The sequence below is a fragment of the Sciurus vulgaris genome (assembly GCF_902686455.1).
Source record: "Sciurus vulgaris genome assembly, chromosome: 1".
NCBI classification, from domain to species: Eukaryota; Metazoa; Chordata; class Mammalia; order Rodentia; family Sciuridae; genus Sciurus; species Sciurus vulgaris.
In genome coordinates, this window is record NC_136461.1 from 3681977 (window position 1) to 3694103 (window position 12127).

The window sequence follows — 12127 nt, forward strand, 5'->3', positions numbered from 1 at the left end:
AGCAGCCCAAGCAGACTACTGCAGCAGGCCTTCGCCTGGGTTTGCTAGCAGACCAAGCCTGAGGTGAGGATTAAGGTGTAAGTACAAACCCAGGCCAGAGGGTGAGCACGGGAGAGGGCGAGGGAGGCATGAAGCCAGGCGCTGCCACGGGGCTGCCCCGCATCTCTATGGCTCGCAGACGCTGACCAGTCCTCCAGGAGAAACCGGCCTCCCCGTGATTCTGTGCGGAGGAGAATGGGGAGGGACATATCTGTCCAAGTGTCCTGCTCCCCCTCAGCCAGAGGTCAGCCCCCAGGACTCTGCACCCCAACCTTTTATAAAGGATATCAAATCACCCAAGACCAAAGTGGTAGGAGCCAGAAGTCTCTGGCACATGTCTGATAGGGCTGGCTGGTGGCAGCAGACAGAGAGAAGAGCCCCGCATGCTGGTGACAGTGAGAAGCTGGTCCTCAAGGATGTCGGCACAGTCCAGAGCTGCTTAACGTCCCTGAGGGAACCCAAGACTGACATCCGGCACAACCCGTTAATCAAGAACAGGGTGCAGCCTCGCCCTGCCCACCTCAGGGCTCCGCACCCTCTCAGGTGCTACGCCTGGCAAGCCCACAGGCTGCTAGGACGTTAAGACACCCTGCAATGGGGACGCAGCCACAGGCCACCCTGTGGGACCTTTCTGACACCCCTCCAGCATGGCCCCTCTGCAAGGTTGACCCAGGCCACCTGTCCCTCTGAGACTGTCTGCCTTCAAGCGTCTCCCTGGGCCTGGAGACTGGCAGCTTGTAGGGGTAGTCAAGTGGCTGAGAGGAAAAGGCATGGGACACAGGGTGACAGGGCATTGGAGATTTCCTGTAAGACACAGGCAGGGGGACACCTGGCACACTGCCGTCTGTCACCCACAGAGTCGCAGAGTTGCTTTAACAGGGTTTTCCTTGACCTTCAGCCTCCCCGCCAGCCCGTCTACCTCCCTGCCCAAGCATGCAAACCTGTGTGAGGATCTCCTGGGCCGCTTGCTGGACGTGCCCTTTCCCCACCGGCAGACTCTGAATTTCCACATCCACCTAAGAAGTCCTCTGCCCAGGGTTCTCAGGATCCCCACACAATTTTGAAAACTGTGCCCAGCCTCTTGCTTAACTCAGAGCAAAAGAATCTAGAACCCCATTTCTTCCTTCAAGAAGTTTCATTTCCTAGTGTCAAGAAAATCAAATCCATCAAGATTGAGAATTTTTCTTTTTAGTGGAGAAATGAAATTGAACAAAGAGAAGGCATAAGCCTGAAGCTCAACCCGAGGCAGAGAGGAAATAAATGGAATTTGCCTGCGGTTCATAGAGTCGGCTCATTTGATTCCCGTGGCCCATCCTGAGGGGTGGACGGGGAGGGTGTGCATGGCCTCTGCGGGACTGTGGGGGAAGGGAGGGAGGCGCACTCAGAGGGTTCGGTATGGAACAGCGAGGACGAGCCCACGCTCCCCTCACTGGGTGGTCATCTACTGGCGAGGGGCAGCCTGAGTCCCCGGCCAGCAGGGAGGGTAAGGCAGGCGAGGTACGGGGGCCCAGCCAGGCCAGGGGGCTCCAGGGAGATTCCAGGCTTAATCAGAATCCTCCATCCACCACACCTAGCCTCCTGCCCACCACCTCACCTGTCCCAGGAATGGCTCAGGGTCCCCCAGCAGTCCACAGGCTCCGTCCAAGGCCCCCAGGCCCCCTGGCAATATTCCTGCAAAAATGGGAGAAATGTGGGCTGAGCAGGAAAACATGTGGCTGTTTCCCTCAAGACCTGGAGGCGTTTTTATTCCCGTCGGGTCGGGGGACTGGGGTCTGCTCAACTGCCTTCCCTACCCACTGGGTCTCACGTCAGCTGCCAGCAGCACGAGGCAGCAGGGAGGCAGCGCTGCTGGGGCTCCGGGACACCCTCTCTTCTCTGTCCCTGTGTAGCAGCGTGAGCTGGGCAGGCCCTCGGCCCTCAGGACTTGCCCAGGGGTGCCCACAGTCCTCGGGACGCCCGCTTCTCCCTCACAGGCACCTGCCACCAGGTTCAAGGCGGCAGACTCCTATCGCCAGAGCTGCCATCGCCTGCACCTCTCCCAACGTGACACCAAGCCTGCCCGCCAGCCCTAGGTGCTGCAGGAGGGTGACCGTCCTGAAAGCTGCACCCTCAGATCCGCTGGCTGCTCACTCTGAAGCCCAGTGCCATGGTTTGGACGTGAAGTGTCCCCCAACAGCTCCTGTGCTAATGCAGGAAAGTTCAGAGGTTAGGCTCTGTGGCTTGATGAGTCCATCTTAGTTCAAGGGGACAGACTGGGTGGTAACCTGGCAGGAGGAGCCTGCTGGAGGGGTGGATGGAGCGTGCTCCTCCTGCAGCCCCTTCCCCTCTCCCCCAGCCAGACCCTGCCATGAGCTGAGAAGCTTCCCTCCACCTGTCCCTCCCGCCATGACGTGCTGCCCTGCCGTGGGCCCAGAGCCATGGAATCGGCCACCTGTAGACAGAGACCTCTGAAACCATGAGCCCGAAATAAACTTTCCCTCCTCTAAATTGTTCGCATCAGGTATTTTGGTCACAGCAACACAAAAGCTAATTAACACACCCAGAGTAGAGCCAGCCCTGGCCCAGAACATGTCCAAATCGAGGGAGGGGCGGGGGGCACATTATTGTGCTGACTTTAAGACACCTCTTTACCTGAGGGAGTCCTGATGCTCGGCCAGGAACACAGCACATGGGCGTGTGGGGCTGACGCTCAGGCCCCCAGCACCAGCAAAGGTGGGCTCAGCCAGCCAAACCCCACGGTGCAGTGCGGCGAGTGTATCGGACATTTCAGTAAATTAGCAACTGCCCAGGCAGAGCCCCAGGAAGTGCAGGGAGGGTTGGCATCATTGCAGGTGAGTGTTTAGTGTGGCTGCCAGCCCTGGAGGATGGCGAGAGCCCTCCAGCACAGCACTTGACAAACAGGACCCTGGTTCCCTGAAGCACATCGCAAGTCTGGAAGGAAAGTGTGACTGGAACTCACCTCTAGAGTTAGCTGAATACGCCTCCAATTCCCACTGCCGCCTCCGAGTGGCCCCAACGTGGGCGGACATCTTCCCCCAGTTCTCCCACGGCACTGAGTCCTCCTGCCCCAGCTGGCAGGTCCACGTAGGGCCAGGGCATGACTTCTACTGAAAAACTCAGGCCACAGCAGCTGTGAATTTCTATGTGCAGTTAGCAGGCAGTGACATGGCAAAAACAGGAATGTGCCTCTTTCTCCACCAATAAATGGACAAAATCTAAACCAAGAGTTTAGGAAGAAGGTCCAGTGGGGGCACAGCTGATGGGAAGATTCCTGGCCTTCCGGGTACAGAATGGGGTCAAAAGGGACACACATCCCTTTACAGAGGCAGAACAACACACCCACATCTGGCAGCTGTGGACAGACAGAAAACCAGGGAATCCCCAGGGGATCCAGAGCTGGAACTGACCTTCAGCAAGTAGAAGCCACCCAGGCCCAAAATGAGGGCCCAGCCATACCTCCCCAGAAACTGGACACAAGCTCTGTGTTCTCCAGAGCCCGAGGGGTCCAGTCTCTCTGCAGATGCTGTGTCAGTGGGGCACACCAGGAGATGTGGGCCAGGGCCCCCCTCTCCTTGCAGCCACCACAGATCCTGGAGGCTGTGGTCCGCTGTCCAGGAGCCCCACAGCAGCTGGAAGCCCACAGAAACAGATTTCCATGGCTGTGTTGCCTCAGAGCATCAAGACCCTGGTGTTTGCAGAGTCCTGATATGCAGATACCCACCCTCCGGCGGGTCCCAGCAATCCTGGACGGGCCCCTCCAAGCCCCAGGATTCGGGGAGAAGAGCCAGCAGTCACAGAGGCCCTCTGGCTACATGCTCTGTTGCACTCACTCCCACTGCTGGAGACAAACACCCAGCCACACAGCTCTGACCCTGCGGCAACTGAACCAACAGCGTGTTCAGCCAGCCTGAGGGCACAGGACCCAAGGACTGAGGGAGCCTTGGCCCACAGCTGGCCGTGTGATTGTCACCAAGACCACTACCCCTAAGACTCAGAGCCGGAAAGCAAGCGTTTACACAGACACCCACGTGTGAGTGTTCACAGCAGCATGTGCAGGACAGCCAGAGCGGAGCAGCCCAAGTCCCCATCAACCAGCAGAGCGCAGTGTATCCGCACAAGGGAGCATCCTCCAGCCCCGAGGAGGGAGGGAATTCTAACACCTGTGGCCACCCGGAGGAGTCGCCAAGACGTCTGCTCCGTAAAATACTCCAGTTAGAAAACATCTACATTCATTTACAGGAAATATCCAGAACAGGAAAATCCACGGTCAGAAAGCAGACTAGAAGTTGCCAGGGTCCAAATGGGGGACGGTGGGTACAGGGTTTCGTTGGGGGTGAGGGAGGTGCTCTGGGAGTAGAGAACGTGTGACTTTGTGACACTGTGAAGTGCTAAGTGCCACTGAGTGACACGCTCTGGAAAGACTACTCCTACGTCATACAGATCTCACTCGAAAGACAAGTGTGTGTCCAGGTGTGACAGGTGCTGCCAGGAGAGAGTGCCAGGACTGCCCAGGCAAACCGCAAAGCAGGGTCACCCGCCGCCTGTCCCCGTGACGGCCCAAGGTGGCTCTGGCAGCCACGTTTGCCCAATCCCAGGTGCAGTCCGGGTGGGGGGCGTCCAGGGGTTGGGGGGCATCTGGAACTAAGCACCATTCCAGGGACTCTTGTCCTACATGAGAAGCGATATGGAGACTGGTCAGCTCTTGTGGTGTCCCTTCCCGAGACCCTGGGAGAACACGCTGCCATCGCCTGCCAGGCCTGACTCTGCCGATGGTAGGTAACCTGTGACTCAGCAAAGGAGGCTTCCGAGACGTCCTGGTAAGAGGACACTGCCCCTGGCATCTCAGGGGCAGGACACAAGGAGACCTTGCCTGTGGGAACTGAGCCGGGCCTCCTCCCTGCCCATCTCTCCCTGGGAGCCTGAGGACTTCTGCTCTGAAGCCGTGGAGGAGCTGGGGCCCCTGGGGTCCCGCCATCTCCCTCCCGAGATGGTGGGGAGCGAGGGGCCAGCACGCTCTCCCGTGTCTGAAGATGGGCTCATTTGTTCCAGCCTGGGCCGGACAGGAGACACAGCGAGAGGGCACCCTCTTAAAATGGAGGATGCTGAAGGCAGGCGAGGTTGCGAGGTGGCTAGAGATGGCCAGAGACCAGCTTCAGAGGGAAAGGAGCCACCCTGAGCAGCTGCAGGGGTGGCACAGGCCGGGTACCCAAGGCCTCCTGCTGACACCCTGCCCCTTGCCTGGCTTCCCCATGCATTGCAGCAGACCCAGTGGAGAAATCACAGCCCTGGTCCCCAGCCCAGGGAGCAGGTGGAGGGTGCGCAGGGCTGGATGTGGCCCCAAAGGATCCGTCCACATCCCAACCCCAGAGCCTGTAAATGTTACTTGTTTGGAAACGGGGTCTTTGCAGATGTGGTTTGAAGTCAAGGGTCTCAAGGTGAGATCATCCCGGATCATCCAGGTGCACCAGTAACAAGGGTCCTTATAAAAATGGAAGAGAAGGCGCAGAGGAGACAGCAGGGAGCAGGGCAGGCGGAGGACGGCAATGCGGGTGCACAATGCCCACAGACGCGTGGTTTCTGTTGATCCTGATCCAGAGAAGCTGAGCTGTGCTCCTCTATCCTCTGAACACTTCCTGTCACCAGCAGATGCCAAGTGCCGCCTTACAGTTACTGGGGTATTCGCTCTTTGGGTCTCAGCTGAAATCCAGAAATCTCACGGCTTCCTCCACCCGGGGGTCACTCCCGTTGACCTGGCAGGATGCCAGGCAGGACCGGGACCAGGCAGATGCTCCAAACCCCACCCAGCCAGAACCAAGCCCCACTAGGATACACCCCCCTCACCAAGGGAGCCCCTGATGCTTAGCTCTTGGTCTCCTTCACCCCCTGCCCCTGTCACTCCACACACATGCTCACACCCACACACATGTACAAGAAACCCAGAGTGATACAGGAATAATGAGGACAATGACCGAAGGGACGCCCTTCCCAAACTGCTGTAACGCTTCGCCCTCCCTCTCACCTGCTGCAGTCCCGCCACCTAGGTCTCTGGCCCCTCCCCAGCGAGCCTCTGTCATCAGTACTGTGCATTTAGACATCTGCAGCATCACATGATACTCCTGAAAATGTCAAGCCCATCAGCTCAGACAGAGCAATTTAAGAAACGCTGAGAGAGTCTCATTCAAAAGCCTCTGTTCCCTGCTGGAGCCTCCAGTGAGCAGAGAGAGAAAATGACAGCCATCCGTCCTCGGACAGAGGTCAGTGCTTATCAAGACACTTGGTGCTGAGCCTCCCCCACCCCACCGAGCCCTTTCTCAGAGCAAGAGCAGAATGAAGGGACAGGCGGGAGTCAGGGAGCTCCAGATCCTTCTCCAGAGCTTGGGGTTGTAGTACGGTGACTACAGCACCATGGACAGAAGATCTCAGGAAGAAGTCGCTCCTTCCATTCCCCATCTGCCCGCCATCTTTCCATCTATCCAGCCACCCACCCATCCTTCCCTCTCATTCAGACAGCCAGCCAAGATCTGCTCCGAATCCTTCTCCTGTGTCCAGGAGTGGATGCTGACCTCGCCTTCCCTGCAGTCCCATCCTATCCCTCTGCACATGACCCCGGCCAAGCCTGGACTGCAGACCACACCACGTCATTCCTTCAGATGGGGCCCTCTGACCAGCGACCTCATGGGTCCACCTGACAGGGCACAGCAGTCGACTGACTGGTGTTGAGGAGCACACGGCAGTCATTCAAGCCAGTTAGAGGGAGGCAGCTGTTGTTCTATATGGATTCTTCTCTCCCTCTCTCTCTCTTTCTCTCTCTCTCTAATTCTGAAGCCAGGTAACCGAGCTTTAACACAGCTGTTAGTGATCACACAACAGAGGATCCCAGGTGGCCGCTTCCCACTGAGCAGGTGGAGACTTTGGGGGAGAACATCGAAGAGGACACCTTCCAAGTTCTACCCCAGAAAAAGAGCAGCCCTTGGAAGAAGCATAACTGTCCCAAGCAGCCTTAGTTTCCCTGAGTTACACCCTCCCTCAAACATGGCAAAATTAACTGGCCTAAATATTTTGACTCCCTTCATCTCTCTTTCTGCAACTTGGCTTGACGTCAAGAGCCTTCCAGAATTGATTGATGCCATGAAGCTTGACTTCATTATCGATGTCAGCTTCTGTGTAAAACCAGAAGTTTCCATCCACACTTAGAACAGAAGCGCAGCCATGCGGTCTAAATATTATACCTCACTGCCACAGTGGAACAAGGGGGTGAAAGCATATTTCTAGCTGACCTTCAGACACTTACAGCAACGTCATTCCCAGGCAGGCTGGGACCTGTCATTGCGGACGCCCTGGCCTCCAGCTATGCAAACACAGGCAAGAGCATCTCTCTTCATGCACGAGCAAAGACATATAGAACCCTCCCTTGACCAGAGCCACCTCCACTGCATCACTCCAAGAAGCGTGGGGGACAGCCAGCATCAGCGGAGTGTCCTCCTACAAGTTGAAGGCCACGCGGGCTGCTCTCCGCCCACCTAGAAATCCTGTTCTCTCTCTTGGAACAAGCAAGGCTTTTAATGAGTGACAGTCAAGCATGTCCAGTCCCACGCAGAGCACTGGGTTCGCCGTTCATCAAGTCTGCTAACGGGAGAAAACTTGCAACGGTCTGTCCATTTTCTTCCAGAAAAAAAAAAAGGGGGGGGGGGCGTGAGTTCAGAGTGAATGAGCTATTTGTTCACGTTCAAGGCTGGGAAACGGGAAGTCAGCACACTTGTTCTTAAAGGACCAGATGTGCATATTTTAGACTTCACAGACGGTACGGATTCTGTGAAGACTGCTCCCCTCTGCCGTGGGAGCCTCGGCCGGAGTGGAAACAAGCATGCTATCTGTGTTGCAATAAAACTTTACTCACAGAAGAGGCAGGTGCGGGCTGCGGCTTACCAGCCCCTGCCTAGAAACAGTAGCAGAGGTGCAGAGACGTGGGTGGGTGCTGTCAGAGGGATGAGCACTCTAGGGTGCCGGTGACTTCAGAAAGGCCCCACTGGGACTTCCCTTCCACTAAGACATCAGCTTTGTTTCTGCACAGACTTGGGAGGGCCCGGCAGTAACGACTCGGTGCCCCTGCAGTTTGACCCCCTCAAACTTTGTGCTTCACAACCTCAGAGACTAGAAGCAGGAACTGGAAAGAAAAGCTTCTGAGATCCAGTCAGCTGTCCTCTAAAGGCCACGTGCAGAGAGCCCCGGGGCGACAGCGAGTCCGACTCAGCTCAGACAAGGAGCTCCTGCGGGAGCAGCCAGGGCCCCCACAGCCCGCGGCCCGCTCACCTGGGAAGCAGCCCGGGGCTCCACACAGCGGGGCAGCCCCGTGGGGATGAACAAGAAAGAGCCGCAGACTGGCTGCCAAGCTCCTTGAGGAGGGCTCAACTTGATTGTAGATCTGAGTCCTTCTCCCATAATTAAACACTTTTGCAGCTAATTGGCTTCGGCAATTTAAAAAAGACTAGATTCAATTTCCACTCCCTTAAAGTGCAATCTAGACAATTTATGAAAAGAAACTAAATATACTGCAGCGATGAATGCACTTTCCCTTGCGGTGGCCCTCCTGAAAAGCACTTAGAGAGGTGAAAATACTCCTAAATCAAAAGGAATGCCACACTTAATAAGATGAAAGCTGGCATGATTGATTCAGTGGCTCCTCCAGTTGGCACCTGGGACCGATGAAGAGCGCCGCTCTGCCGGGTGGGCGTCTTCCCGACGAGTCCCAGGAAACACAGCAATGTCACCAGCTCCAGGGGTGCCCGCCTGCACTGGCTCTGCTTGGCCGGAGGCGCGCAGGACCCGGGCAGAAGACGCCACCATGGGAAGAGGGAGGGGAGTGGCAGTCCCTGGTAGGAGCAAAGAGGGCGATAATGACCGGGACATGCGGATTCAAGGGCAAGGTCGAAGTAGGAGCTTCCAGAAGAGGCGTAAGGGAGGTGAGAGAAGACCTAGGAAAAGCACTGGAGGGAGACAGCATGGGTGAGCAATCCCCACTCAGGTAGGCCTTTGTTGCTAGTGCAAGTGGGCGAACACACCGCGCACGCACAACTCACACCCAGAGACACAGATACAGACACACACCTCACACATACACACAGACACCTGCTCCCCACGGACGGAGACACACCCACAGCAGCACAGTCACAACCACTGTGTGCACGTAGAGGCAGGACACACCCGCACACCGGGACTCAGATGCACAGGGCAGGACACTGTTAAGGTCTGGGTCTGCAATGCCATGCGGCCAGCGGTGAAGACGCGGTCCCCAGCCTACGGTGCTGTCGGGAAGGGGTGGAACCTTTACTGGGCGGGTCCTAACAGGAGGAGGTGAGTCACTGGGCACACACCCTGGAAGGGAGTATGGGGACCCTGCTGCTCCTCTTTCTTTGCTTCCCAGTTGCCAGGAGGTGAGCATCTCCACCACACATCCCACTGTGGTGTACCGTGCTGCCCAGGCCACAGCAACAGGGCCAAGTGACGGTGGACTGCACCTTCTGAAACCACGAACCAAAATAAATCTGTCCCTTTTAAGCTGACTACCTCGGGCACTTTGATAAGGTAACAGAAAGCGAACACAGGCGGGGTGCATGCACACAAATGCCACACAGGCACGCAGACACCAATACGGACTCTGTCAGCCAGCTTTCACCGCTGTGGCCAAAATACCAACAAGAACAACTTAGAGGAAGATCAATTTGGGCTCATGGCTTCAGACTTCTCAGTCCACATCGGGCCAACTCGTTGCTCTGACCTGAGGTGAGGCCGAACATCACTGAGGAAGGGTGTGGTGGAGAACATCAGGCTCATGGCGACTGGGCAGCAGAGAGGAAGGGGCCGGGAACGAGACCAGCCTTCCGGGACACGCACAGTGACCTGCTTCCTCCAACTAGGCCCGCCTTCCAGTAGTCCATGCAGCTGTCAAAGGATTAATCCAGCAGACAGATGGACCCCTGAGGAGATCGGAGCCCTGACAATGGACTAACAGCTCTGAACCTTGCTGTTCTGGGGACCACGCTTCCCACCCACAAGCTTTTGGGGGACATTCCAGTTACAAACCATAGGCGACACATACCTCACAGCTAGATACACATGCACACACAGGCCAACACAGACACACGGAACAGGCAAATGCACCTTCCAAAACACACACATACACATCTTCACATGACATCACACAACACAGAGAGGACACTCGGCTGAAGACAAAAATGTGCCTCCAGGTGCAAGTGCAGCCTCAAGGACGCATCTCAGGTGATCAGGAAACAGTCAAGCAGAAGAGGCAGCTCCGTGCCCACCCTGCTGAGACCTGCGCTCTTAGGACGCGGGCTGCTTGTGCATCACCAGCACTCAGCACGGCCCTGACCCACAGGAGGTACTCAGTGTGTGTCGTGCAAAACGCAAGCCTTCTCTGCAAGTCTGCATCGGAAACCCAAGCAACCTGAGGCTCCGGCTCCATGCCCTCCCGCCCTCCCGGGCTCGGGGCACTTGGGGTGCCCTCTGAGTGGAACACCCCTTGCAGGTGACCCCTGATCTCAGGTGTCTTTCTGCAGAGGCAGACAAAGGAGGTGGCTCTGAGCTACAATCTCAACTACACCCCCACCCGCAGCTGCATAATCTCAGGGAAGCTGCTTGAGCTCCCTGCTGTGCCCTGGCCCCAGCAGCCAACCCAACTCATCCACAGGGTGCCGTGTTTAAAATGCCCAGTAGGTCTGCCCATCCCCACTGAGGGAACCCAGCACCAGTTCTCTGTCCCAGAGGCCCCACCCATTCATCCGCCATGCCCTCTGGTCTCACTCCAGCTGCATGGGCCTCTTCCTCTTCCCTGGGTCATTGCCCCAGCTGCTCCCTCTGCCTGGTATGTTCTTCCCCAAATGCCTGCATGGTTGGGTCCCACATCACTTTCAAGGACTGCCTCAGACGCCATCTCCTCGTGGAGCCCAGCAAAGCCACCCCCACCAGGACCGAGGCCCCAGGCTCTGCTTTTTCCATGACAATGGCACTTACACTCTGCTGCATAAGTCATACTGTGCCAGTCTCGGACTTTCCAGGAACCAAGAGGCCGGGAAGGAGGCGCAGGATGCCCTGTCTGCCCGGAATGCTCTGTTTTCCAAGCAACCCCGGGAGGTGGTTCTGCCCATTTCGCCGCCTGGGCTGGGGCTGCACAACTCACCAAGTAGCAGAACCAAGAGCCAAAACCAGGACTCTGGTTTGCTGTGGATGCAGTTATGGGGACACACTGACCCCGTCTCCACGTGGCTGGCCAGATGGCAAGCTGGGAATCAGAAGCACAGTGAGGTGCATTCAGCAAAACAGGCACCTAACGCTGGGGAACGCTGCACCCTCCCCACCCTTGGCCGCACGCAGGCTCCAAGGGTGCTGTCTAAAGATCCAAATGAGCTCAAAGAACAACACCCTGAATCCAGGAGGCAGGAATCCTGAATTTTACTGTAACATGGGCTGATTTACCTGGGACCTGGAGGTGAGAGGGGGTCCTGGACTCTGTAGGCCACCAGGGCAGCACAGGGAGGACTGAGGCAGGGCGGGGCACTTCCCCTACCAAGAAAGGCCATCTCCTCTGTTCCTGAAGCGCTGAGGACAATACCCCCGGGAAAGCATCTTGAGGCCAGAAGTCCTTCCTGGGCCTCTTGCACCTTCTTTTCACTTGATTCTGCCTAACTGCTCTTGCCCCGCAGGGACCCATAGATTCTCCAGCAGGACCCCTCAGACAGCACCTTCGTTTAACTGCCCTGCGGCTTCGGGCACCTCCCCAACCTCTCTGAGCCTCCTGTAAAGAATTCCTCTGCTAGTTCAAGGCTCTGGGGAGACTCACATGGACACAGTCCCCGCCCAGGTGCCCGGGGTGGACCAGTCCCTCGCTGTGCCTGTAGCCTCTCCTTGCAGAGCCCAGTTCCAGTCTCAGGCCGCTTTCCTGGGCTGGCTCTGCAGCATGGTCCCCTGCACACACACGTGCGTGTGCGCTCACTCACCCCTATAGCACACACCCATAGGCCCACACACACCCGTGCCCACCCCCCCACACACACCCACACATCCAGACACTCGC